Source organism: Microcaecilia unicolor, chromosome 5 (genome assembly GCF_901765095.1).
Source record: "Microcaecilia unicolor chromosome 5, aMicUni1.1, whole genome shotgun sequence".
Lineage (NCBI taxonomy): Eukaryota > Metazoa > Chordata > Amphibia > Gymnophiona > Siphonopidae > Microcaecilia > Microcaecilia unicolor.
In genome coordinates, this window is record NC_044035.1 from 123087008 (window position 1) to 123113853 (window position 26846).

Consider the following 26846-nt stretch of genomic DNA (forward strand, 5'->3'; position numbering starts at 1 on the left):
ACACAGGCACCTGAAACACACTTTATTCACCCAAGAAGATGCCTGCACAAAATTTAGTCACTGAGAGAGTCATTTTACAACAGGTCTCCTAAGACAGGAGGGCAAGCAGGCAACTATTTCTAGGCAATTTTATAAAGACATAGGTGCCCATGTGCCTTTATAAAATCCAGTGGTTAAACTGGCAGAAATCATGGCCAGACTGAAGACACTGCCATTTACACCTGCTGAGGAGCAAACCTAAATGTCAGCTTGTAAAGTATGAGAACCTGGGAGATGGAATTCAAATCACAAATGGCAACGATACAAACAAAAAGCATGATGAGCCTTCAGGGTGGGAAGCATCAATAAATTAATTGAAGGAACCGACATGGGCCGTGTTTCGGCAGCTGCCTGCATCAGGGGTTGCAAACATATCAGAACAACACTTCAAGTCCTTGCCTCTGCTTCTTCTATAACTAAAGAGCAATATGAACTCAATCACTGTAATCCTACCACAGATCACTGGATATAATCAAAAGTCAAAAATTCTAGGGAGAGCTTTCCATTGAGTCAATGCTGTGCTTAGCAGACTGAAACTTCCAGCAATAATTAAAAAAGGATCAAGAAAAATTTGGCCACACTTGTAAAGCATGTACATTATCATGCCCAAGGCACTGCACAGGAAGGACCCAAAGAATTTAAGGGCGACTGGTGCATTTTAACTCCCATAAAACACAGCAAGGTAGTTAGCAGAAAGTTTAATACTGCAGTACTCCGGACAGAAGACAGGGAAGACAGCAGATAACAGTGCTCCTCCTTCCTAGGGAAAGCAATTTATTAGCTCAGGCCTTCAGGACTGTACAAGGTACATAACAGGCCTTTTATTTAACACCTTCACCAACATTCATAACACTGTAGCAAAAACAAACGCCACTTCAAATAAACTGCTGACTAGAAATTCATTATGGCTCTGTCATAAAGAAAAGTTCCCAAATACAAGTCCATGTAAGGTTCCAAACACAAATTGTCCCACTCCTCAAAGTAACAAGTAAAACATGGTCACTGCAGCCCACTGGTGAAGGAAATGTCAATATAAAACAAAACTGAGTTCTCAGCATTCCCTGGCTACTTGCACATAAAACCTGAACCAGAGGCAGTGGAACGCCTTTTTTTTGGGGGGGGGGAGCTCCGCCCCAACCCTACCTATGTACTGCCCTCAGCTCCAGCATCTCCCCTTACCTAATATCCCATAGTCACCCCCCCTCCCTCGGCATCTAGCATCCTTCTCTACCTTTGAACCCCCCACCATAGTATAACAATATGTAGGCAAATATTAAACTGAACTCCCAAAATGCCATAGTGCAACTCCAGAGAAAGAGAAAAAGTGATGCATTTCCCCCTGTACTGTGCAAATATAAAGACAGCAGATGCAAATTTCAAAAACTTACATATTTCAATCACTATACTATAGGTTAACAAATACAACAAAAAAATGGAAAATATGATGATACATTTTATTGGACTAAATACATTTGTTTCAGAAGCCAAAACTTCTTTCCTCAGATCAGAACAGTATACTGCTGTTACGGTACTCTGTTCTGACATGAGAAAGGAGGGTTTGTTCTCCAAACATTAGTCAAAAATGTATTAAAAATTAGTCCAATAAAGATATCACCTTATTTCCATTTTCTGTATTTATTAACACAACTACCACACTATTTTATCCTAAACTAAAAATAAAATTCATTTTTCCTACCTTTGTTGTCTGGCCATTTACTTTTTCTAATTGTGTTGGTCCCAGTCTCTTGTTTCTTCTTCTTTCCTTGATCTCTTCTTAATTCTAGCCAACATCTGCCCCTCTTTCACCCCCCTTTCCATCCAGCATCTACTTCCTCTCTCTCCACTTTCCATCCAGCGCCTGTCCCCTCTCCAGACCTTTTGTTACATGTTACTATTTGTACCCCACGCTTTCCCACACATGGCAGGCTCAATGCTGCTTACATATTGTAAACAGGTACTTATTTGTACCTGGGGCAATGGAGGGTTAAGTGACTTGCCCAGAGTCACAAGGAGCTGCTTGTGCCTGAAGTGGGAATCGAACTCAGTTCCTCAGTTCCCCAGGACCAAAGTCCACCACCCTAACCACTAGACCACTCCTCCACATTCCAGCGTCTGTCCCCTCTCTCCCCTTTGCATCCAGCATCTGACCCTTCTCTCTCCCATCCAGAGACTCTCTTCCTTTTCTCCCTCCGTCATCTGTATCTGGCCCCTCTCTCTCTCTCTCTCTCTCTCTCCTCACTTCCATTCACTCAGGTCCTTCTCTCTCCCCAGTTCCATCCAGCATCTGCGTTCTCTCTCTCTCTCTTCCATCCAGCATCTATCCCCTCTTCCCCTCTCTCCCCCTCATCCAGTGTATGTCCCTCCTCTCCCCCTTTCCATCTAGAATATGTCCTGTCTCTCCCCCTCATCCAGTGTCTGTCCCTCCTCTCCCTCTTTCAATCAGACATCTGTCCCCTCTGTGCCCCTCATCCAGTGCCTGTCCCTCCTGTCTCTCCTATATCCAGCATCTGCCATCTCTCTCCTCCTTCCATCCGACATCTGTACTCTCTCTCTCCCTCATCCAGTATCTGTCCCTCCTCTCCCTACGCCATCCAGTGTCTGTCCTTTTTTCAGCCCTCCTACATGCATCTAAACACTGCCCCCCCCACCGGACACTACCACTGCCGAACCAGGCATTCCCCACTCCCACTCAACCCCCCCCCCTGCTGCAGCCACTGCTGCTGTTTCAACAGTGGCGGCAAAAACAAAGTAAAAGATCGTAGGGCCACACTGTTCTCGTTCATGGCTGACCGGCTCTGCCCCGGAACAGGAATTTATGTCAGAGGAAGGCGGGACCAGCAGCCACAAGCAGGAATAGTGCGGCCCCGCAATCTTTTTCTCTGTTTTTGCCACCACTGCTGAAACAGCAGCAGCAGTGGTGGCTGCAGCAGGGGGGTATTAGGTGGTAGAAGGGAGAGCCTGTTTCGCACCTCCTGCTCCCTCGAGATTTTGCGGCACACCACAGCACCTGTGGCTCCCCCCATTCCAACTCCTATGCCTGAACCAGCCACTGTCCTTGATTAATGTCGATGGGAAAATATTTGCTAAGTTATTGGCTGTGCAGCTGTCCAAGTGTCTATGTAAACTAACACATATGGAACAATCTGGTTTTGTGGCTTGTAGACATTCTACAAACAGCAAAGACAATGGATGAACCTGCCTTTTTTGGTATATGTTAAGGCTTTTGAAATGGTTTGGCATAGGCCCCATTGTTGCCAATTAGCACCAATAATTAGCAACCAATTATTGCCAAATTAACTGCTTATTTGTCAATTAAGTTGCATGCACAGTTCTAGAATACATCTGATGCGCACAGCTAGTGCCTCTCACAGTGGAATATGTGGAGTCACCATATCTACGGACAACAGCGTTGAATATATGTGGGCAATTTAAACAGTACAGCCAGTGCTAAAAACAAACGACTACAGTGTTTGAATACTGACCCTAATCCATGCAACTGAAAGAATTACAGCTTGGATGTCACCAAAGTAAATTCATCTCTATTCAGATATGCTACAGTAACATAGGTGGCAATTCTGTAAATTGGTGCCTATCACGCACATGTTTGGAACCACCAATCGGCAATTGTATTCTTAAGTGCTAGGCTCTATTCCATAATATACATGCCAAAATAGCTTGGGGGGGGGGGGGGGCATAGACATGAGTGGAATATGGGCAGGTATTCAGGGTGCAGTTAGGAGCCAACAATTAAAACTACTCTTGATGCCTAACTTTAGTGCAAGTCTGCATTAGTGCACCTAGTGTTTTATAATGGAATCTACAGAGCATTTAAAGCATCACTTGTTTCATGGTCACTGCCCTAAATGCAAGGCTGACAAGGCACATTTGGGACACGTGTTTTGGTTCTGTCCCCCACTGTCAATGTTTTGGACACATGTACTGGCCTTTATCCATTGTCAATGGCGGCGTAAAGTGGAGGTGCTCCCAAATGTGACGTTTGGTCAATATTGAATTGCACACCCCATTCCTAGGGGCCTCAAAGGTTTTCTAGGAAAAGACATTTTAATGGCTCAGAAAACCATTTTATTGCTGTGGATAAGTGATGAACATTTTACTATGGCTTTATGGCACAACAAATGATTCAGGGCCCTGTTTACTAAGCCGCGCTAGAGGTGCGTTAGTGCTTTTAGTGCGTGCTGTGTAATATTCCTGCGGGTGCCTACACAGCATACTTAATTTTGTGCTTGCGCTAAAAAAAATAGCGCACTTTGGTAAACAGGGCCCTCAATCACTTACTTTGGAGCGTTATGGTATTAGATATGGACTTGCAACATGGCACTAATTTCCATTAGATCTGGGAGCCATTTTGGGTTATTTTTGGGCCTGTAGTTGAATTTTGAACTTTCCATGAGTCCAGCAGGGGAATGTCTTGTTGATCTGTTTATATAAAAATTGGGGGTTTTGTGGCGGGGGGGGGGGGGGGGGGGGGAGGGATGGTGAAAATACGTGTGTTGTATCATTGGTCAACGTTTTTATTTGTTTGCATCTTGTGTTTATTGGAACTAATTAAAAAAAATTTAAATATAATGAAATCCTAGTGTCAGTATGCCGATACAAAATTGGCGCTAAGGTGCCTATATCTTGGGGCCAATTTATAGAATTGCCACCATAATCTACACATACCATTATTGCGAAGTTTTCTTATCCTTATCTCAGTAATAGATTATACTGATTTATTAGGTTTTCAATAAAATGGTATTTTACACAAGACTATCTCTGCTTCAGGAAGCAGGTGAAAGCTTGGCTCTTCAACCAGGCCTTTCATGGAAGACATAACTAACTTGCTAGTCACACATAAACACACGTAAGAAGTGACACCGGCTGCACATATTCCAGGAGAACATGTTTATCTACTCCTACCCTAGCTAACATAATATTCAAGCACCATTATGTCCATATATGCAATTTTCTTAAATTAGTCCCCTTATTTTCTTACTCCAGTTATTCTATCTATATATTCCACCTTTATCTATGCTGTGTATTAAAATATTTTATTGCATATTGTACTGACATTGTAATGTAGCATACTATGCCATACGTTGTATTGTAATTTGAATATTTTTACTGCTCTAATTGTCTATTCCTTACATTCGACTTATTCTTGCTGTACACCGCCTTGAGTGAATTCCTTCAAAAAGGCGGTAAATAAATCCTAACAACTAAAATAAAATAAATAGTCTAACACTTTTAGCCTCCCATCTTGCAAAATGTGTATACAGAGTAGTGGTAGCAATATAGGCAAACATGACTCATACCCAGAATTAAAGGCGCACAGACGGTCTAAAAGCCCAGTGAAAGAATTCACCAAAGTCACTAAGAGGTTAACTGCATGAACTGCTGGCTTTCCAAACAGCTGGCTTCCATTGTGAAAGTGCAATGCGGTGCCAAGCAAAACAGAAAATAGGAAGGCATACAGGTTTGTTAGTTTGAAGTAATTGACCACATGGTGTCCAACGGTTTGTGTTCTCATGTTCTCTGGAGCGAGGTCCCGGGGGAGCTGAGGTAGGGGTTCCAGTTCCTAGCACTCTATTGTTTACACTGATGGTTTCCAGATGTTGGAGACACAGACTGTCAAACCCTTGGGGCTCAGCCAAATAATGAAAAGGGCTGAGGAAAACACTGGCTTTTTTTTTTTATTTAAAGGGATATTTCTTTTCATGAAACATCAGCTCACCTTAACTGCTGCCTTTGCAAGTTGGAATGCCATTTAAAGGTGCCGAATTGCAGTACTCAAACAGCCAAGATCATATGATTCCAGCTAAAAATGGGAGCTGTGGGATCTTAAAAGCCCTTGCACTGTAGCATCTTTTTTATTGGTCCTTTAAATGGTATAAAACTCTTTAAAAAAGGAATTTTTGCCAGGACCAATATGGTTATTGATAATCTGAAGTTGGCTGGAAATTCCATCAGTGTAGATATAAGGCAAATTAGCTTAAAAAGCAGAGTCAAAAGCTGCCAAGTTACCCAGCTCCTGGAAGGATACTTTTTGACCAGTGCTGGTTTTGAGTTTATATCCCAAAGCAGTGTGGTATTAGGAAAACTTGATTGAAATCAATGCGTTTGGTCCTAAAATGTAAGAAACCCAGGACTGGCCTAAAATACACTTTCTAGAACATTGAGGCTTGGACGTTCTGCCAAGTAGTCACACAAACTAAATTTAGCAGTATCAAAATACATTAGAAAATGATCAGTGAAAAAAAAAACAGACTATGCCTTGCATTTGTTGTTAAGGCATGAAATGTTGTGTCAAATGCCAATTTGTCACCTATTTACTACCCCACATTAAGCTGTTTAATGTAGTTCAGTGTGTGCTGCCAATGCAAAGTTAAGGAAACTAAACACCTAGGGATGAATCCAAGAAATGACACCCAAATCTAGGTGCTGGGGTGTCTAAACATAAATTCTATAACAGCAGTTATGTGCAGAACATTGTTCTCGAATACTAGCAAAAGCCCACGAAGGCTGGTGTAAGTGGTCACACCTAACTGTAAGCAATTAGATGCCCTTTTACTAAGGCGCGTAAGCACCTACGTGCATCCAATGCGCGTCAATTTGGAACTAACGGCTGGCTACCGCGAGCCCCGGGCGACGATTCCATTTTTTACGCACATCCGACATGCGGTAATACGTGCGCTGACTGCCTGGTTAACATGTGAGACCTTACTGTTAAGTCCATGGGTGGCAGTGAGGTCTCAGGCCCAAAATGGACGCACGCTGGTTTTTATTTTGCCGCACGTCCGTTTTTGCTCCCCCCCCCGAAAAAGGCCTTTTTTACAGATGCGCTGAAAAATGAACCCGCACACGTCCAATACATGCGCCTACACCAGTGCAGGCCATTGTTCGACGTGCCTTAGTAAAAGGGCCCCTTAAGCAGGTAAACGATAGCTTCTATAACTTGTACACCTGCTTGACCCATCCATGCCCCTCGCAGATTTACACCCCCTTGAAATTGCACACTCTGGAATTTGAGCACACAACTTATAGAATAGCAACTATGGCCAGTCAACTCCTATTAACAGCCAATTATTGAATTAAGTTGTGCGTGTACCTGACCTCATTCTATTTATTTATTTGTTAAATTTGTATCCCACATTTCCCCACCTATTTGTAGGCTCAATATGGCTTACATAGTACCGGAGAGGCCTTTGCAGGCTCCAGTGTGAACAAATACAGGGTAGCCCTTCTCTGATCATCTATCTGCAGTTTATATTTCTCCAGAGGTACAGGACATCAAAGAAAAAATAATTCAGTTACCATTCCAATTCACTCCCTCACTTCTGCTGCGACTGGACTAATGCCAATAATGTTAGATTTTTATTGTGACTTTCATGCCTACTTACTAGAAACCAGGCTCTTGACAACTGCTCAATTTCACAGATACCCCGAATGGCCACAAGATAGAACTCCATGCCACGATCATTCAACATGACTCCACAGAAACTAATGAAAGACTATACCAATACACTGCAATATTAGGAAAGTGTGTGGTGTTAAAAGGAGAAAGACTTAGACCACTGTGTTGTTGAAAGTCAGGAGAAAGACATAGCCTATATTGTAGGAGGGCACATGAAGCTGTAAAAACCAGTAGTCTAATGTGAAGATGATTCAGCTGAAGCCCAAATCCAGGAAGAGTACTGGATAACCCCTCCTACACAGACGGAATGTACAAAAGAGGGCTGGGGTTTGGAGAAAGACAGATTTTTGGACAAAATGGAATACAATGCATAGAGCTGGGGTGGGCAGACACTGCTTGTTGAATAACCAGGGACACTGATAAAAATGACCTTATGCAGTATGACCTCTGGTTTTCAGGGAGGGGGGGGAAATCAGCAGCTTGTCCACCCAGTGCTGAGGTTAAGCAGCTCTCTGTGCTACAGAAACAGAACAGTAATAACTGGAAAGTCAGATGACATTTCAGAGCCACTCAGCAACAGATCAGGCTATAGAAGAGATGTTCAACCATTCTGTTCACAAGTGGCTGCACTACCTGCTTTTCTCACTGCTCAGACAGGTTGACCTATCATTCTATAAATTCCATGTGCAACTTTGTGTACTATGTGTAAAGTTGGATGCCCAACTTTACAGAATTAGGGGGACCAATGTAGAATTTCACTTTGGGGATGGGGAGGGGACAGGGAGTATGCTTCGCAGTTAGTGTGAGCAACAGTTAAGTTATACCTCCAGAGGTTAACACATAATAACAACCACTGCTCCGCATTAGTGACTCAACAAATACCAGGAATATGAATAACTTTCACAGCTAATGTGCATAACAATAACTGCAAAATCTTTAAAGAAGGGCCATAAGGGACAATTCTATAATATAGGCACTAACATTTATGCATGCACTATGGGCCACATTGAGTAAATAGTGCCCAAAGTTAGGCGCTCATAAAATCCTTGCTTTGCACCAATTCTATAACAATCACTTAGCACTGAGCAACCATTATAGAACAGCACATAGCGCGGACTATCACACCCAACTTTGGGTGCGAGGACTTACGCATGCTAAAAGCTGGTGCAAATCCTGGCACCCAATTGAAGGCAGTTGGGTTGAAATCCAAGCATTCTATAACATCGCACCTAATTTCTAGGAATGCTCCTGATCTGCCCATGCCCCTCCCCTCTTTGAGTTGCATGCTAACGAATGTAGGCACCTAGAGTTATAGATTCGCACACTGGCAGATCTGCTTGTTACTTCCTAATTAGTGCCATTTAACTCAAATTATTGTTAGCACCTAATTGACTAATTTGGGCTCCCAAACTTTGGTGACCTATATACAATCTGGGGGTATGTACATAAATATTTAGAATAATGGCATTTATGCATATATGTGTGTATTTATACACATACCCCTGGATCCGCACCAAAATTCAGGCAGATTCTATAGCAACATGTGTAACTTCATTGGCTTAAGAAGCTAATTAACGTTGATAACAGCACTTAGCAAGCAATAATGAGTGCCAATTGGCAATAATTAGAATTTATGCGCACAACTCACTAAGCATATTCTGTAACGCACTGCGTCTAACTTCTAATGCGCACAGACAGAAAGAGGTGTGATTATAGACGGGGCAATGGGCATTTTATGGGCGTTCTGAAATTTACGTGTATAATTATAGAATATGGCCCTCTGCACCAAAATCTGCATGCCAGGATTTATACCATGTTTTTGTTGGTGTAAATAGACAAGTGTAGTTTTAGGTGACTGTATATCAATTAAGCGTATTCTATATACTGTACCTATATCTAGGCGCTGCTTATAGAATACAATTAGGTGGAAATGTTTTCCGCATGGATTTTTTAGATGCCATATATAGAATCCCACTATAACTGCCAAAATTCCAACTTCACCCTATTCTGTAAATGTTTGCTTAACTTATATAGCTCGTATTTCCAAGGATGGGTACACACTTCAAAGAGCACATAACTACAGAATACTGTAAGTTACGTGGGTATCTGCAGTACTTAGGCCCTAACACACCAGGCTCTATAGCTTGTGTAAGTGCTCATGCCTAAGCACCTGTTCTATATAGGAAAGTACGCTCCTACTTTCCTTACCAAAATAGGCTCCAACCATGTGCCCTCCAGGTGCCTAATTGTAGGTGCACTGTGCTCTTGTCTGTCCCTGGAGTGCTTGCCTGCCATCATATTTCATGTTTCTAAGCATATCTAAAGGCTGTATCAAAATTAACAAATCTCCTGCAGGGTTTCAGAAAAATCTCCCTCTCTTGCCCCCCCTCCCCCACTCCATGTTCAACAATTCTTCTTCCCCTCCCCCTCCTCCACATCCAACAATTCTCCCTCTCTCTCGCTCCTCCCCTCCACATCCAACAATTCTCCCTCTCTCTTGCCTCCTCTCCCCCACATCCATCAATTATCTGTCTCTCTCCGCCTCCCCGCACATCTCTCCTTTCCTACCCCAACCCAACCCATAACTCTCATTGAATGGGCCCACGAAAAAGGTAGCACGAAGGGGAGTAGGCTGGGCTCCCACGGTCATGCATCTCCTTCCTTTAAGCATTGCTCTTGCTTGAGCAGGTCCCTGGCAGCAGCAGTGATGTCAAAGGTACACCACTGCTGGGTGGGCCAAGGCCCACTCATGGCTACGCCCCTGGTAGATGGTGGCCATACCACACAGACTTTGCACTTATTACACAGTAATTATAGTGTTAACAGTGCAGTAAGTGCAAAATTTACTGCAGCTTAGTGGAAGGACCCCTTAGTTATTTCTCCAGAAGCAGGCATTTGTTCAGAACAATGGCTGTACTGGAATTTCAGTTTTATTTTTAAACCAGTTCTTTCCTTTTTTTAAACATGTTATTTGGATTTATATATAAAGCAAGTCGAGAGGAATATTCCCTAGGCAGTTGCAAACGAAGGCTCATAGAATCAGATCCGAGTTCTGGTTCTAATGGAGGGGTCGTTTACTAAGGCGTACTAGAAAGTGGCCGGCACTACGACTAATTAATGTGTGGGTTTTCTGTGTGCTCTGGCCACTTTCTATCATGGCTGAAAAATGGAAGTGGCCAGCTTTTTTTAAATAAAATGACCATGCGCTAATGTCCGATTAGCACATGGCCATTACCGCTGGGAGCTCTTACGACCACCTATTTAAGAATGTGCCCATGGCACCCAATTAGCACAGGCACATCTACTCTCCACCCCCAGACATGCCTCCTGTGCCTGGAAAATAAAAAATATTTTCCTGTGAGGGATTAGCACGCGCTAAATAGAACACTACTGAGGGACACCTCAGTGCATCCCGTGGTACTGCTATTTTAGCGTGCGGTCATAAAAGGGCCCCCGAGTGAGGAAAAGTGCCAGATTTTCTAAAAAATTAAAGAGAAATAGAGTTGATGTAGTACAGGAGATTGGAATTTAGGGGAGCAGCTGAGGCACCTGGAAAAATATCACATACAATTTTTGTTCTCTATCATCTTTCCCACTGTGGAAAACATTTCTTTGACCTGGGGACTGTAGTATAATTTTCTTAACAGTAGTAAGGCTGCCAACTGGATTCAGATTCGGCTAACAGGGTTAATCCAGTCCTGGGTTTACTCCATTGCATGTGTGTCCATGTGCACATTTTACAATAAATACACTATGGCCCTTATTTTAGAAGGCTCCTCATGTGTAAATACAATATTCATATGGAGTGATCCACACCACGCAGGGATTTATAGTCTTGCTTTTCTTAAGGAGTGCGATGGAGAAGTCTATTCTATGATTTCTATTCTGCCTTTAACCTGACAGCATCCCAGTCAGAAGGAATTTACATTAAAAACAAACAAGTCAGCCATTTAACAACTATCAACAGATATCCCAAATCAACTTACTTTGAGTCAAAATGTTGAAATGAAAATAAGTATGTTTTAAGGGCTTTCTGAAAGGAAGTATAAGATGTAATCAGACGACTGTCAATAGTTAAGCTATTCCATATTTTAGCTCCCTGGAACACGAAGGAGCGCTCTCTCATATAGATTTCAAGTTCAACTTCTTTACAGACAGAATATCAGGTATAAGCTTTTGAGCTTCTCAAATGATTCCTATTAACTGGAAACAAAACTAAATCGCCTACCATTTCAGAATTTACACCATGAAAGCTTTTATAAACTAAACAAGCAACCTTAAAGTAAATTCGAAACTATAATCGCAACCAATGTCAGTTTTTCAAAAGAGGGCTAGCTTCACTAAACTTGACCAGTTCAAAAATTAGTCTAGTCTAGCAGATGTAATCTGTAAGAGCTGAAGTCTCCTCAGTAGTTGTTTGTTTATAGAGCAATATAAAGAGTTACAGTAATCCCAAAATGGCATTAGTATAATTCTAAACCCCAAGGGTCTCAGGGCATCTTTTATTAAGGCACACTCATGTTTTTAGCGCGCGCTTAAATTGTGCGTGCGCTAAATGTTAGCGATGCCCATAGGAATGTAACGGCGTCACTAACATTTAGCATGCCCACAAATTTTACTGCGTGCTAAAAACGTGAGCACGCTTTAGTAAGAGACGCCTTCAGTGAAGTTCTAATCATTCTAAGTTTCCGCAAATTAAAGAAAAACTTTCTTATCAGATCGTTAACTTGATCATGGAAACATCCTTCTCACTCCAATCCCAAAAAATTTAAAGATTAAACCAGATGTCATCTCTAACTATCGCCCAGTGGCTTCGATACCTCTAGTTATCAAGCTGATGGAGAGCCTGGTCAATATTCAACTCAATGAATTTCTAAATAATTTTGATATTCTCCATTATTCTCAATCAGGTTTTCGAGCCCATTACAGCACGGAGACTGTCCTGGTTACCCTCCTATCCAACTTTCATCGAGAACTATCTGTTGGACGGAAGATTCTCCTGTTACAATTTGACATGTCTAGTGCTTTTGATATGGTGGATCATGAACTCCTGCTCCATCTACTGGATTCTTTTGGCATAGGAGGACCAGTTTTGTGTTGGTTCAAGGGTTTCTTGACTTCTAGGTCCTATCAAGTCATGGTGAATTCCCACACTTCTGAACCGTGGAATGCTTCCTGTGGAGTCCCTCAGGGCTCTCCCCTCTCACCTACCCTATTCAATATAATGATGATGCCTCTAGCCAAAGCACTTGCAAATCTGGACCTCAACCCTTTCATCTATGCGGATGATATTACAGTCTACATCCCTTTTCAATCAACAATATCAGAAGTTGCCAACCTCATAGATGCCTGTTTCTCCACTTTAGAACAATGGGCCAGGGTGTTCCGCTTCAGGCTAAACAGAGAAAAAACTCATTGCCTCATCCTCTCGTCCACGCATGCTCATGTAACTGACACAATGCTTCCAGTTCTGGGCTCCGCCCTCCCGATTGCCAACAGCCTGAGACTTTTAGGAGTTCATCTAGATTCACATCTCCAGCTGGTTGATCAAGTACACTTGGTATCCAAAAAAATGTTCCAGGCCATGTGGAGGCTTCGACGTATCAGATTCCTCCTTTCCAGAGACTTGTTTCGTACCCTTGTCCATTGGCTCGTCTTATCCCACCTGGATTATTGTAGCGGTATTTATGTGGGTTGCCAGGTCTCCTTATTGAAAACTTTCCAAACGGCTGAGAACACAGCGGCGATGCTCATCTTAAACGAACGGCGTTTTGCACACGCAGACCCCTTGCGCTTTAAACTTCATTGGCTGCCTGTACAGGAGCGCATTGCTTTTAAGATCTGCTCCCTAACACATAAAATCATCTATGGGGCTGCCCCGGAATACATGGTTCCCTTGATTGACCTTCCGCCCAGAAATGCCAACCCTGCTGCAAGGTCCTATCTCCACCTCCATTTTCCTAATTGTAAGGGAGTCAAGTATAAGAAAATCTTCGCCTCGTCTTTCTGTTATTGGAGTCCCAAATACTGGAATACGTTACCTCGTCACCTTAAAATTCAAGAGGACCATGCCCTTTTTAAGAAGTTATTAAAGACATTCCTCTTTGCTAAGACTTACCCCTCATCTTACCATGTTGATTAAAGTATCCCTTGTACCCAACCCTATTTAGTTCACTTTGTTAGTTTCTTCCCTCCTATTTACCTCTTTATGCTTGCCTAAGCTGTTAAGATTGTACTCTTATGTAATTCTCTGTAAGCCACATTGCGCCTGCATGTGTGGGAAAATGTGGGATATAAGTAACAAATAAATAAATAAATAAATATTCATAAAACAGCTTATCAAGAATTATATCTAGCACTTTAGATTTAACATCGAATTAAAATCCTGATGGAAGAACTATTTTTTTTCTAAAGAAACTTTCTGTTAATCACCAAACTATACTAGCTTCATCTTTTGTGTATTTAATTTAAGGCAACTAGCTGAAGCCCAATCCTCAAGTCCCTGCATGCAATGGGGTAAACCTAGGACTGAACCAACCCTGTCAGGCAAAGCTCAATCCAGTTGGCAAACGTAAGGGGTCTTTCACTAAGGTGCTCTAGCGTTTTCTGAGCTCACGCTAAGAATCAGCTGGCGTTAAACACTAAGACACCCATTATATTCCTGTGGGTGCCTTAGCGTTTAACATCAGCTGATGTGGTGGTAGGGAGGCGGGGATAGTGCTGGGAAGACTTATACGGTCTATGCCAGAGCCAGTGGTGGGAAGCGGGACTAGTGGTTGGGAGGCGAGGATAGAGCTGGGCAGACTTGTACGGTCTGTGCCAGAGCCAGTGGTTGGGAGGCGGGGTTGGTGGTTGGGAGGCGAGGATAGAGCTGGGCAGACTGAAGAGCACAGGTACAAATCAAAGTAGGGTATACACAAAAAGTAGCACATATGAGTTATCTTGTTGGGCAGACTGGATGGACCGTGCAGGTCTTTTTTTGCCATCATCTACTATGTTACTATGTTACTATATGTTTAGAACAAGCTAAAAACACTAGCATACCTTAGAAAAAAACACCCCTTAAATAGGAGATCCAGGGCTATATACCCCAGAATGCCTAAAGATAGACATCAGAAAAGCACTGTTCCCTCTAAGCTGAGCAGGAGTCATCCACCTACAGTCCTGCCAGTGAAGGGTGCTATTTCATTATCACATTTTCAATAGTGAGGGACAGACAAGCTCTGCAGGACACTAGTGAATCTGTCTGGCCCTAGAAACTGAAAACATGATATTGAAGCACCACCCCCTACTGGCAGCAATGCAGTTGGAGGACTCATGCTCAGCTTAGAGGGAACAGTGGAGACAGGGCCGCCGAGAGACAAAGCCAGGCCCGGGGCAAACACCACCCCCCCCCCGGGCTCGCCCCGCTGCCCCACTTACTTGTCCTGCTCCTGTGCACAACAAACTTCCCCAGGGCCCGGCGCTAGTACTGCTCTCCTGTTCCTGTGTGCGGCAGCGCTGCAGAGTAGAGTCCTTCCTTCCTGCTGCGTTCAAAGAGGCTCTTTGGACACGGAAGGAAGGAAGTACTCTGCAGTGCTGCCGTGCACAGGAACAGGAGAGTAATGCTAGTGCCGGGCGGGCCCCCCCTTGGATGCTGGGCCCTGGGGAATTTTGCCCCCCCCCCCCCCCCGCCCCTTGGCGGCTCTGAGTGAAGAAGAGCTAAACCAGGACAATCAACTATAGTGACTGGAAGCAGTGACAAAGAAAGATATAATTTATAACATGTTTCTGGTCATTCAGGTTCCTTTTGAATGACAACATTTGTGTAAAGCTGAAGAGTCTCACTGTAGGTGATATAAGATCAATCTGCGTAGTGTGACTACAAATCAATCTGTGTAAAAAAAGTATAACATGTGGAGGGAGACGGAAAATAAGGAGAGGAAAAGTTCTATTTGGTTTGCTTCTATTCTGTTCTCAAACAGATTTCTCTCAGTCCTGCACAGGAAAACTTTTTTTTTTTTTTTGAAAGGGGAGCCTGACAGTGTTCTGGGTGAAGATTATTGATTACCAGCAGTGTCTGTCACTGACTGGGATTTCTTAGATGACTGATTTGTCTGAGCAGCTGTCCTCGTGTGCGCTACAACTGACCAAACAGATGTCTTTATGCTAAGGATCAGTGACCACTAGATTTGGTTCACCCTACAATCAACTCCCTTAGAGGCAGTTCTAACAGGAAAAGGAAAAACAAAAAAATGGTTTTATTTGCTCTATCCAGTTCATCTGTTAGAAAACAAAAAGACACAAATACTACCTTGTTTTTTGTTTTTAAATTCCAGGAGAACTTTGCTGGCCCTCACAACTCAGATTGCCTTATTTACAAGCCTGCTTCTTGTGTGCAATTTGTAACTATCAGAAATGCTCTGAGGTCTGAATCAAACTGAACAGTATAGAGAAGGACAATTGGCAAAGTCCTCTTAAGGAACATTTACCACATGATGCAAGAGAAAGAAAGAACTGGAGGCTGACTTGTAGCATACAGCCTATGTCTGAGTGCAATGGAGACCAGCACTTCCTGTTTCTGCCTCTGGACGAACTTCTCAGCAAAGTCCTGTACTCAGCAACTTTTGTCTCAGGGGAAGCATAAAGTAAGTTGATCCCTCTAACTAAAGATACCAACAGAATGTAGGGGTTTAACAGAATTCATTCTATCAACCTCGCTTAGAAGTAGAAAAAAATATTAGCGACATGTACAGACAGTGGTGCTATACATGAAGGCCAATTTTCAGCAGGATGTGGAGATGATAATTAAGACATCCAGGTTGGAAAGTAGAAAATTTCCACTGTGTATTACAAAGGTTCTGTCAAAAAACAGAGCCTCTCATTAAATCCATGTAAAGACGTGCAGACCTGCACATTGATATCTTGCAATGTTCAGTGGGAGAAGCAAAGTTAAAAAGCTGCACATGGGAGAAAAAAGCATACAGCTTTTCTTTAGATGTGTATATGAACACCTTTCTAAAATGGCTGCTCCTAAAAGCAACTACCCCCCCTCAACCTTCTACACCCTCAGCATCATTCCCCCTCTCAGCATCAAGCCCCACTCCCCATTCCCCCTGACATCAAGGTGCCCATTGACCATACCACTGTCATGAGTCCCCCTCCCCAAATCATTTCCCCAGAAACCACCCCATGCATCTGATCCTCCTCCTAACTCCCTCTAGGATCAACCTCCCTGGCCGATCCCTCATCCCAATCCTACCCCTGACTCTCACTGGAGTCCCTGGTAGTCTACAGGGAGTAGGCGCAGGAGCAATCTCCAGATTCTCCTACTCATGGTGGGGTCCAAAATGGCAGCCATGATCCCTAGTGGTGATCTCATGGTGCTACCACTAGGGTTCAGGCTGCTAAATAAGGGCACAATGTCTGACCCCTATTGGAAGTGCCACAAAATACCATAGGACTCCAAAGTCCCCATGAAGAGAAGCAACTGGGGGTTGCATCCTGCTCCCACTAGACTGCCAGGGATCCCATTGACAGCTAGTGATGCAATTGGGCTAAGAGGTGTCAAGGAGGCAATTGGTCCTAATATATTGACATGTCATTTTCCATGTTGCTATTAACAATTATAGAAGTCAGTATTTACATCTTTTCTGAGACAAGCATAAGGGCCTTGGGCATTGCACCTGCACCAGCGCCTCCAACCAGGCACTTATGCTTGTCTCAGGAAAGATGTAAATACTGACTTCTATAATTGTTAATATAAACATGGAAAATGACATGTCAATGACATGTCAATATATTAGGCTCACAAAATCACTTTCTCTCCATGCCTTATCCACACCTCCCTGCAATTTATGCATGGTGTTGTTCACTGCATGTAAATACTGCATTTACACAAAAGTATCCTTCTAAAATAAGGGCCGTAGTATATTTATTTTAAAACATGCATGCACGCACACACAAGCCCAATCATATATGCATCTTGGATCATAGATGCACACATATATAAAGTCTCTCTCTCAGACTGACAAACACACAAAGTTGCACACTGCGAGGACAAGAGTCTATATATGGCACCAAAAAATAAGCGCTATGTGCTATTCTAGAAACTGTGCTCTGAGGCAGGTGTATTTATAGAATTGCACCTAGCGCCAAGAACCCTAAATTAGGTGCGGATCAGGCATATTCTATAACAGTGCATGCAAATTCTGGGAACACCCACACCTCTCCCATGGCCATGCCCCCTTTTCCGATCCACGCACTAGAATTTATACGCATATCTTTATAGAATATGCCTAGCAAGATGCACACATAAATTCCAATTGTTGCCAAATAGTATCAACAATTAGAACAAGCGATAATTGGCTGATTATTCAATTAAATTTTGCATGCAACTTGGGTGCTGAGCACCCCCAATATTGAGAAAGCTCATTTACTATGTCTAGGGAGAGATAATTTTTGCACCCCCAAACAATTTTCAAATGTTGGCACTTATGACTGCAGGAACCATACGTTGGTCAAAACTGGACACATGAATGGCTAAGAAGAAGTGAATTGAAGCCTAAGGATGAGAGACTGATCGTTGCAGCCCAGGACTGTGGATTATGGATATGTATTTTAAAAATGGTAAATTAGACATATGTAGATTCTGTAAGGGAAAACTGGAAATGGTTACTCATAACTGCTGTGAAGTTCTGATGGGAAAAACTTTCTATACAGAAAGACACAATAAGCTGGCATGGCTCATTCACTGGAAACTCTGTAAACACTACAACATCGCTGTTCCGGAAAAGCACTGGGATCGCGACCTCATGAGAACTGTGGAGAATGATGAGGTCTGGTACAGTCAGCCAGAGGGACAGTAAGCTGCCAAGTACTTGTATCACCTGGGACATTCCTATTCTAACTGATAAGAAGCTGAAAACTGGACATAGCAGTACAGAAGAAAAAAAAACCACACGAATGGCATTGATAGTAGAAGTGCCAGTGCCAAGCAGTGGCATAGCTACGTGGGTCTACGGGGGCCTGGGCCCCCGTAGATTTGGCCCTGGACCCCCCTGCTGATGACCCTCTTGGCCCCCCTCCCGCCGCCAACCCTCTGTCGCCGACCTTTGCTGGCGGGGGACCCCAACCCCCGCCAGCCAAGGTCCTCTTCTTCCGGCGCAAGGCTTCGTTCTGTTTCTGAGTCTGTTGTCCTGCACGTTTCTGGTGTCCTGTTGAAGCTCCCCTTCAATTGAACTTCCTGATAATCTTGCAGAAGTGAAATACAGTCTTTGGATTGGTGCAGAGGAGCGGAACACCCTTTTGTTTGGGGAGGTAAGCTCCACCCCAAACTTGCCTATGCTCTGCCCTCAGCTCCATCCATACTCCGCCCCCAGCTCCAGCATCTCCCCTTACCTAATATCCCATAGTCACCCCTTCCTCGGCATCTAGCACATTTATCTGAGAGACAGCATCACATTCTTATTGGTCAAGAAATCTGAACTTGATATATGCTATCCAGAGGTGCTCCTCCACAATACTCTAACACGTGTAAACTGACGTTTCCATGCTCTTGAGATTTCTCAGAGAAAAACCTCTGAGATTTTTTAGTTAAAGGCTGTGTATCACTGGAACTCCCTTTGTAGTCTGCAAGGGTTGGATGTGGTGCTTCAGCGTATGCTGTAGCTGGTTGGATTTAACCCACTGGATCCTTAAATTGTGGGAATTTGCTGATACATTTTACTTTGAATATTTCAATTTTGATTGCTTTATATTGCTTTGTAATCATTATTGTTTTTATTTATAATTGTAATTTTGTAATACAGTACTTGAAATTGATTGGTGTATTTTTATTACTTGTGATCTTCCTTGAAGTCTTGGCTGGCTAAGCAGACAATAGGTACTTAAATTAAATTAAATTAAAGTAAATTATTTGTGCTGGTATCTGATTTTGTTAAGGGTAATGGGATTAAATTACCATCTTTATGCTGATGATCTCATGTTGTTCCTAACAGCTGGCTGAAATGCCTCTAAGATGGCTGATTGTATTTTGAAGGTGTACAGTTGGCTGTTGTCCATTGGTATGGCACTGAATTTTAAAAATACAGAGCTATTGTTAATTCAACATGATCTTAAAATGGATGTTCAAAAAATCTAAAATTGCCCGGAGTGCAATAATATATCACAAAAGCGATTGTGATCGTTCTTTAATAATTGAAGATACTCTGCTTTCCGTTTTTTGTTCACAGAACCTTTTTCTCCCCGAGTTTGGGAGTTTTTTGTTGTCTGTGAATTTTTTCGGAAGGCAGGAGGAGCCCATGATGTTGGCCAATTCAGTGGAGTCCTAATGATAGGTTCCCTGGGCTGTTGAGGCTATTTTAGTTACATAAATTTTCTATTATAGATCAGGGTCTTGCGCTCACCTACAGATTGTATAAAAGGAGTGATTTTCAGTGCTTTTGTGACTTAAAATGGATGTGCCAAACGATGTGGTAACTGAAAGCCAAGTTTTGTAGTTGGGACTTGTTCTTGCTTCAGGTCTAACTTTTGCTGTCTGCTGTACAAACAGGCGAATGAGCCCAAAGGCATTGCGGGTGTTACCATTTAAAAGTTACACAAGTCATCTCACTTTGGGGCATAAAAAGAGTCTCTGTACAAAACAGGCTGCCAGTGTCAATATTGCCTGTGCTTTTCCTTTTCGGTTTTCTGTGACACGAGTAGTGGAAGTTTTTGTACAGGATGGAAGACCTGTTTTGATATTCAAGCCTATCGGACAGGTTGGCAAAATTAAACCTTTGTCAGCTTTCTGAAGGAAGACCTCAAGGTTATCAAAAAAGGCACTATCGTAAGTGGTAACTCTGCTTGTTTAATCTCAAAGTCAGTTTGGAGACTTGCTCAGAAAATGACATCTGTTTTAAAACAAAATTACTAGCCACACTGCCTGTTATGGGCTAGATTCAAAATTAGGCACTGGAAAAAAATCTGCGCTACGCGCTATTCTGTAAAAGGCATGCATCTTTTATAAATGAGCACTCAACTATGAATCTTGTACCTGACCTTGGGCGTCAGACTTACACCTGCTGAAACCTGGTGTAAATCTTGGTGCTCAAGTAAGGTGCACTGTACCAGTATTCTATAACTATGCACGCACATTTTCAGAATGCTCCTCGCACGCCTAAACTCCTCACATGGCCATGCCCCCTTTCAAGATGCACACTATTAGGCTAATTTTCAAAAGAGAAGGGCACCCATCTTTTGACACAAATCGGCAAAATCGAAAGCCAATTTTGGGTGCCCTCAACTGCTTTCCGTTGCGAGGACGACCAAAGTTCATGGGGGCGTGTCGGAAGCATAGCGAAGGCGGGACTGGTGCGTGCTTAACACATTGGCATCCTCGGCCGATAATGGAAAAAAGAAGGGCGTCCCTGACGAACACTTGGCCGACTTTATTTGGTCCTTTCTTTTTTATGACCAAGCCACAAAAATGTGCCCTAAATGACCAGATGACCACCGGAGGGAATCGGGGATGACCTCCCCTTACTCCCTCAGTGGTCACTAACCCCCTCCCACCCTAAAAAGAAACAAAACTTTAAAAATATTTTTTGCCAGCCTCTATGCCAGCCTCAAATGTCATACCCAGCTCCCTGACAGCAGTATGCAGGTCCCTGGAGCAGTTTTAATGGGTGCAGTGCACTTCAGGCAGGCGGACCCAGGCCCATCCCCCCCTACCTACACTTGTGGTGGTAAATGTGAGCCCTTCAAAACCCACCACAAACCCACTACTGTACCCACATGTAGGTGCCCCCCCTTCACCTCTTAGGGCTATGGTAGTGTTGTACAGTTGTGAGGAGTGGGTTTTAGGGGGCTCAGCACCCAAGGTAAGGGAGCTATGCACCTGGGAGCAATTTCTGAAGTCCACTGCAGTGCCCCCTAGAGTGCCCAGTTGGTGTCCTGGCATGTGAGGGGTACCAGTGCACTACGAATGCTGGCTCCTCCCACGACCAAATGGCTTGGATTTGGTCGTTTCTGAGATGGGCGTCCTCGGTTTCCATTATCGCCGAAAACCAGGGACGACCATCTCTAAGGTCGACCTAAATGTTGAGATTTGGGCATCACCGACAGTATTGTCGAAACGAAAGATGGACGCCCATCTTGTTTCGATAATACAGGTTTCTCTGCCCCTTCGCTGGGACGTCCTGCGAGGACGTCCTCAGCAAAACTTGGGCACCCCGTTCGATTATGCCCCTCCACGGGAGTTAGGCACACTGCCACTGTACCTGTAAAAAATGCCTTTATTAATTTTGGCCAAAAATGGACATGCGGCAAAATGAAAATCAGCACGCGTCCATTTTGGGTCTGAGACCTTACTGCCACCCATTGACTTAGCGGTAAGGTCTCAAACGTTAACCGGACGGTAATAGTCTACGTGTGTTGAATGCCTTTTACCGCCCGGTAGTGCTGCATGCCAGAAAATAAAAACTATTTTCTGGCACGCGTAGCGGGCCACATGGTAGCCTTGCGGTAATTCCAAATTGGCGTGCGGTGGGCGTGCGTAGGCGCCTTTGCGGCTTAGTAAAAGGGCCCCTTAATTTGCACAGTGGTGCCATCGGACAAAAACCTCGGTTCCACCATGTTCCATTTCCTTCCTCATGCCACTTCAGATATATTCTTCCCACACAACACCTAACATATGTGAAGAAACCTGTCTTCCTTCCTTTTGCTGTGCTGTATCACTTCAGTTCCCCCAAGCCTCACTGGCTCATCATACAGGAGCCTGGAGCCTGAGTACTACAATCCACCTGTCACACAAACTACAGAAACAGATTGTGCAACACACCTCCAAGAACCTTTTCATTCGTCTGGTTAGCATTTTATATTACAGGCATAAAAGGATTAAGAAACAAGTCTTAGGCCTGATACTAGATATAAGGAATCAACACACCACTGACTCCTTTTGACCGGATAGGATTTCTTCAAAAGAAGAAATGCCATCTATCACAAACATTTCAGCAATCTAAACTTAAAGAAGGATGCCAAACCCTCCAAGTGCCACAGTAAGCCACATAACAAACACTGTGAACTCCTCGACCAGCATCATTTCTCTGTCCAACCATGTACTCAGTCAGGCAGAGGAATCTCTTCTTGATGGTGATTTTCATTCTGCCACAGCAGTCACATACTCAATACAATTATGTGGAAGATAATTTCTGTTGTCTTCATCTCAAGAAGCATTTCCCTTCTCCTAAGTGTCTAATTGCTGTGATATAAGGATGTGCTTTTTCATTTCATTCAGTTTTGTTTCATTTGATCTCAAGCTATTTTGTGCAGCACAGACTAAACGACATATGTACTATTTCACATTTATTTATTTATTTGTTGCATTTCTACCCCACATTTTGCCACCTATTTGCAGGCTCAATGTGGCTTACATAGTACCGTGAGGTGTTAGCCACCTCCGGTGATGAAACAAATACAGATTGATGTTGTAGAGAATGAGATATATGTGTTAGACACATTACATTAGCTTGTTTTAGTGTGCATTATTTCCTGTTAGCACGTCTTAAAAAGAAATAATCTGCACTAAAATGAAACAAAGCTGAACAAAACAATAACTGCAATGAAATATTTCCTCCAAAATACCTACCATGATAAATATGTAGCTCTAGAACTAGATTTCTTATGGGGTTGATATTCATAAAGCTGGCAAGTACAGAAGTGACAATATATAAACAAAGGGGTATCAACCACTATTTTCATTAACAGTATACCAAAACATATAAGAAATTGTGGATAGCAGGAGTTGTATTCCAGAAAAAAATATCAATAAAAGAACTCAAAATAGAGTTAAACCCTAATGAGAAGGGTATCAGTTCCAATATTCAAGGATTTATTTATAGGTTATTAGGCCTCTTATGAGCCATCCCATTTCAGACCTTAACCCCAAGTCCAAATTCATCAATCATTTATCCTTCTCATGTAAAGCAACTGTTCTAATTACTATATGTTTAAAGATGATATATATTAAACATTAAACAATAAATGTGCCAAACAAAATCGCTTGGCTTCATGCAAGAGAACAGCTGTCTGTTCTCGCAATTTTCTGAACTCACCAGTAAACCAGATAAAAGTATGTACTTTTCTTTTTACAGATATTCAGTTGGACTAATACACATAAGCCTGCTGCTGAATATCTCTTGATAAAGTTATTTGCATTATCTCTGTTACAAAATTAGCAGTAATAGCAGAGTTGCATTTGGTTACTGAGAAATATCACGTATAATTTCAGCTACTGCTTACTATATTTAAGACATTACAAATGGGCAGTCGTACTGAGCTTTTTATATTTATTGTGAAAGTATCAATAGTCTTGCACCGCATATTCAACAGGAACGCTTAAGTTGGCCACCAGTACAAGTTGCTCATAGAACAACTACTTGTAGTTGACATTTTTCAGTTATTGGTGCACAGAGGTGGAAGGAATTGCCAGAAAAACGGAAGATAGCCTATCCAGTTTCAACAGATACACCAAGCTATGAAGTACAAATGCTACTGATCAAGTCAATAATAACCAAATCGATCTGGAACACACATTAATCAAAAGTAGACTAGAACAAGCAAACACCACAATCAAATAACAATCCTTAGATAATACAACCCCCCAGTAAGATATCATCCTAATGAGCAGCACATGGACTACTAATCTAACAATAAACAGTCAAAAAACTTTGTTTTTAATATTAAAAAAGAAAAAAAAACAACAACTCAACTCCCCTCCCTGCTGAGGTACAATCATATAAGCTAAACCTAAATGAGAGCTCAATTTCCAGACTACTATACTACTACTACTTAACATTTCTAGAGCGCTACTAGGGTTACGCAGCGCTGTACAGTTTAACAAAAAGGACAGTCCCTGCTCAAAAGAGCTTACAATCTAATGGGTGAAATGTCAAGTGTCAAGTGGACTACAGACACTATAGAATTAGAGATCAAAGAACAGATACTAGATAATGGGTAATAGGTAAAAGATAATCACAGATAACCCACCTCACTGATGACCAACAATTTTCTTAACATTCTCGCTGTCCTCTTAATTCTGAGGTTAGTTTTTCATAAACTTGAATTACTTCAATAGCTTCCTACCAGTGAGATGTAGAATGGCCTGCCTCGAGCTTCTAACACCTGGTAATCGACATCTTAGCAGCTAGCACCAGCAAGTGGTAATTGCTTGACCCTTCCCTTTAGGGTCTCAGCCTGGGATAAGTCCCAGAAGAGAGCTGCTTGGGTCATCAACCCAACTCTCTCCTGTCCACTTTGAATCATCTTCCACACCATCCCCCAAAAGTTTTAGATAAGAGGGCACCTTTCACTGGATATGTTCTAGAGTCCTTCTCCCTCCACCGTGTCACCACCACCAACCTCCCTTCCCATCTCCTGCTTGCACTAGGCAAGGAAATTTGATATCACCTCAAGGGCCAGGAAAAATACTACCATAACTGAATGTAACTTGCCCAGAGAATGGCATGAGTTAAATCAGAATCCAAATCACTTGCGAGGCAATTCTATAAACAGGAGCCTCAGTTTAGGTGCCCCAATTTCATGAGCTTAGCACCAATTCTATAAATAGCATCTTGGCACCAAGATTCCATTATAGAATACTAGTGTTTGTTGGCATTGACATGCCCATGTTTAGGCATACTTTTACATCATGTCAATGGTAGAGGTAAGTTGGTGCACCTAGATGTGCCAAGTGATATGCATCATTTATAGTATTCTATAAACTATGTGCATAACTGGGAGACACCTATGGCCCGCCCATGCTCTGTCCATGTTTATGCCCACCTGGTAGTTAGGTGCTATGATGCTTAGGCACTACTTTATAGAATACTGCCTACTGCACACAAGTACCTGTCAATTAATGGTGCCTTTGATGCGCATATATGGTGACTACCTCTAGGTGGCAGTTTATAGAATTGCTCCATTGTACATTACATCTGAGACTGTACTAAAGCCATGATGCTGCTGTATACTACTGGTCTATTCAGGTTGATTTTGCATCTCTTTCTTCTGGTCCTCCACCTTTCTAAAAGAATATTAGTTTCCATGCACAGAGTGGAATCTAGGTCTCCATTTTCCTTTTACATTGCACACCCTGGCTTTTATCACTGTTTTCTGTATCCATCTCAAGCATGCTTAAATTCTTTTACAGTTTTGGTTCTTATTACCTCTGCTTCAACTGTTTCATGTATTAACTACCCTTCTAGGAGAGCACTAGTTTTTCATATTTCCTCTGAGCCCTCCTCTAATTCCATTTCCTGACCACTTGTTTTTGAATTTCTACGTTTTATGGAAAGTGCTACATTGTTATAGTTTTTTGAGGCCTGCTAAATGTTTCGGTCAAGACCATTCTGAGTTCCGGTCCTTAAACTCTCCACTAAATCCAGCTAGAAACCCCTACAGACTATGTGATGAAGGTGGTACATGATGCATTGCAAACCCAAACAAGCCATGTTTCTCAAAGACCTCAACTAAATATTTATAAAACAGTAAATTTAAAGCAGAGCTCTTATCCAAGTGCAAACATTAATCCAGCCAGTCATTTGACTTCTCTGCCTCAGTCTAGCTGATTGAGGTTAAAAATCTTGTCCAAGGGTAAGCAGCAGCACTAAATACAGTGCTTTATACTTCCAAGGAGAAGACATTTTGTTACAGAATGATTTTGTTCACAATTTAGGGTCTGTCAAGTCTTGGCTATCGTTGGTAGTATTCAAATGCTTGCTGAGCCTATTAAGGGGCCCACACCTACATCAGATTCTTGACAAAGGGTAAGACAACAGAAGAGTAAAATGCACTGTGAAAATATCACTGTGAAGAAGCATTTTCATCATCAACTTTTCCAACTGCACTGGTGAATATACTACATGAATGTTTTGAGATAAGAATATTAAAATAGAATTAGAATGACAGCAACAGAAACTTCTGCACCAGAAACAGATAACTATATGCTTAATGAGAGAGATATACCACTGTAAGAATGTAATATACACCACAAACACACAAGATGGGAAAAATTTAAATTTAGGAGCACAACCTTTGTAGAACAAGGCTCTTGGGGCGCCTGAAAAATCCACAGGTCAACATTTTCTCCTAAGAGTATTCTGTAAGCGGCGCCTACATTTTGGAGCAGTATAATAGAATACACTTAGTTGATATCCCCGTGCCTAAAACTATGCGCCTCCATTGACACCAATGAAAGGGTGGTGTAAATCCCTGTGAGTAGATTTATACGTACAGGGCCATATTCTATAAGTATGTGCATAAATTTTGGAATGCCCATAAAATGTTCATTTCCTTCCCATAGCCATGCCCCTTTTGAATTGCACGCATTAGAATTTAGCTGCAGTTCATTACAGAGTATGCTTAATGAATTATG

At 42.5% G+C, this 26846-nt stretch overlaps 1 protein-coding gene and 1 long non-coding RNA gene across 3 annotated transcripts in view; one reads left to right on the forward strand and one right to left on the reverse strand.

Annotated features, from left to right (window-relative positions):
- Nucleotides 1–26846, reverse strand: part of ZCCHC24 (zinc finger CCHC-type containing 24) — a 303396-nt gene that overhangs the window by 105526 nt on the left and 171024 nt on the right. The gene's annotated exons all lie outside the window — the stretch shown is intronic.
- Nucleotides 6048–25837, forward strand: LOC115470245. The gene is made up of 3 exons (XR_003942149.1): nucleotides 6048–6124; nucleotides 10536–10537; nucleotides 25827–25837. It is a non-coding gene; the product is annotated as an uncharacterized LOC115470245 (long non-coding RNA).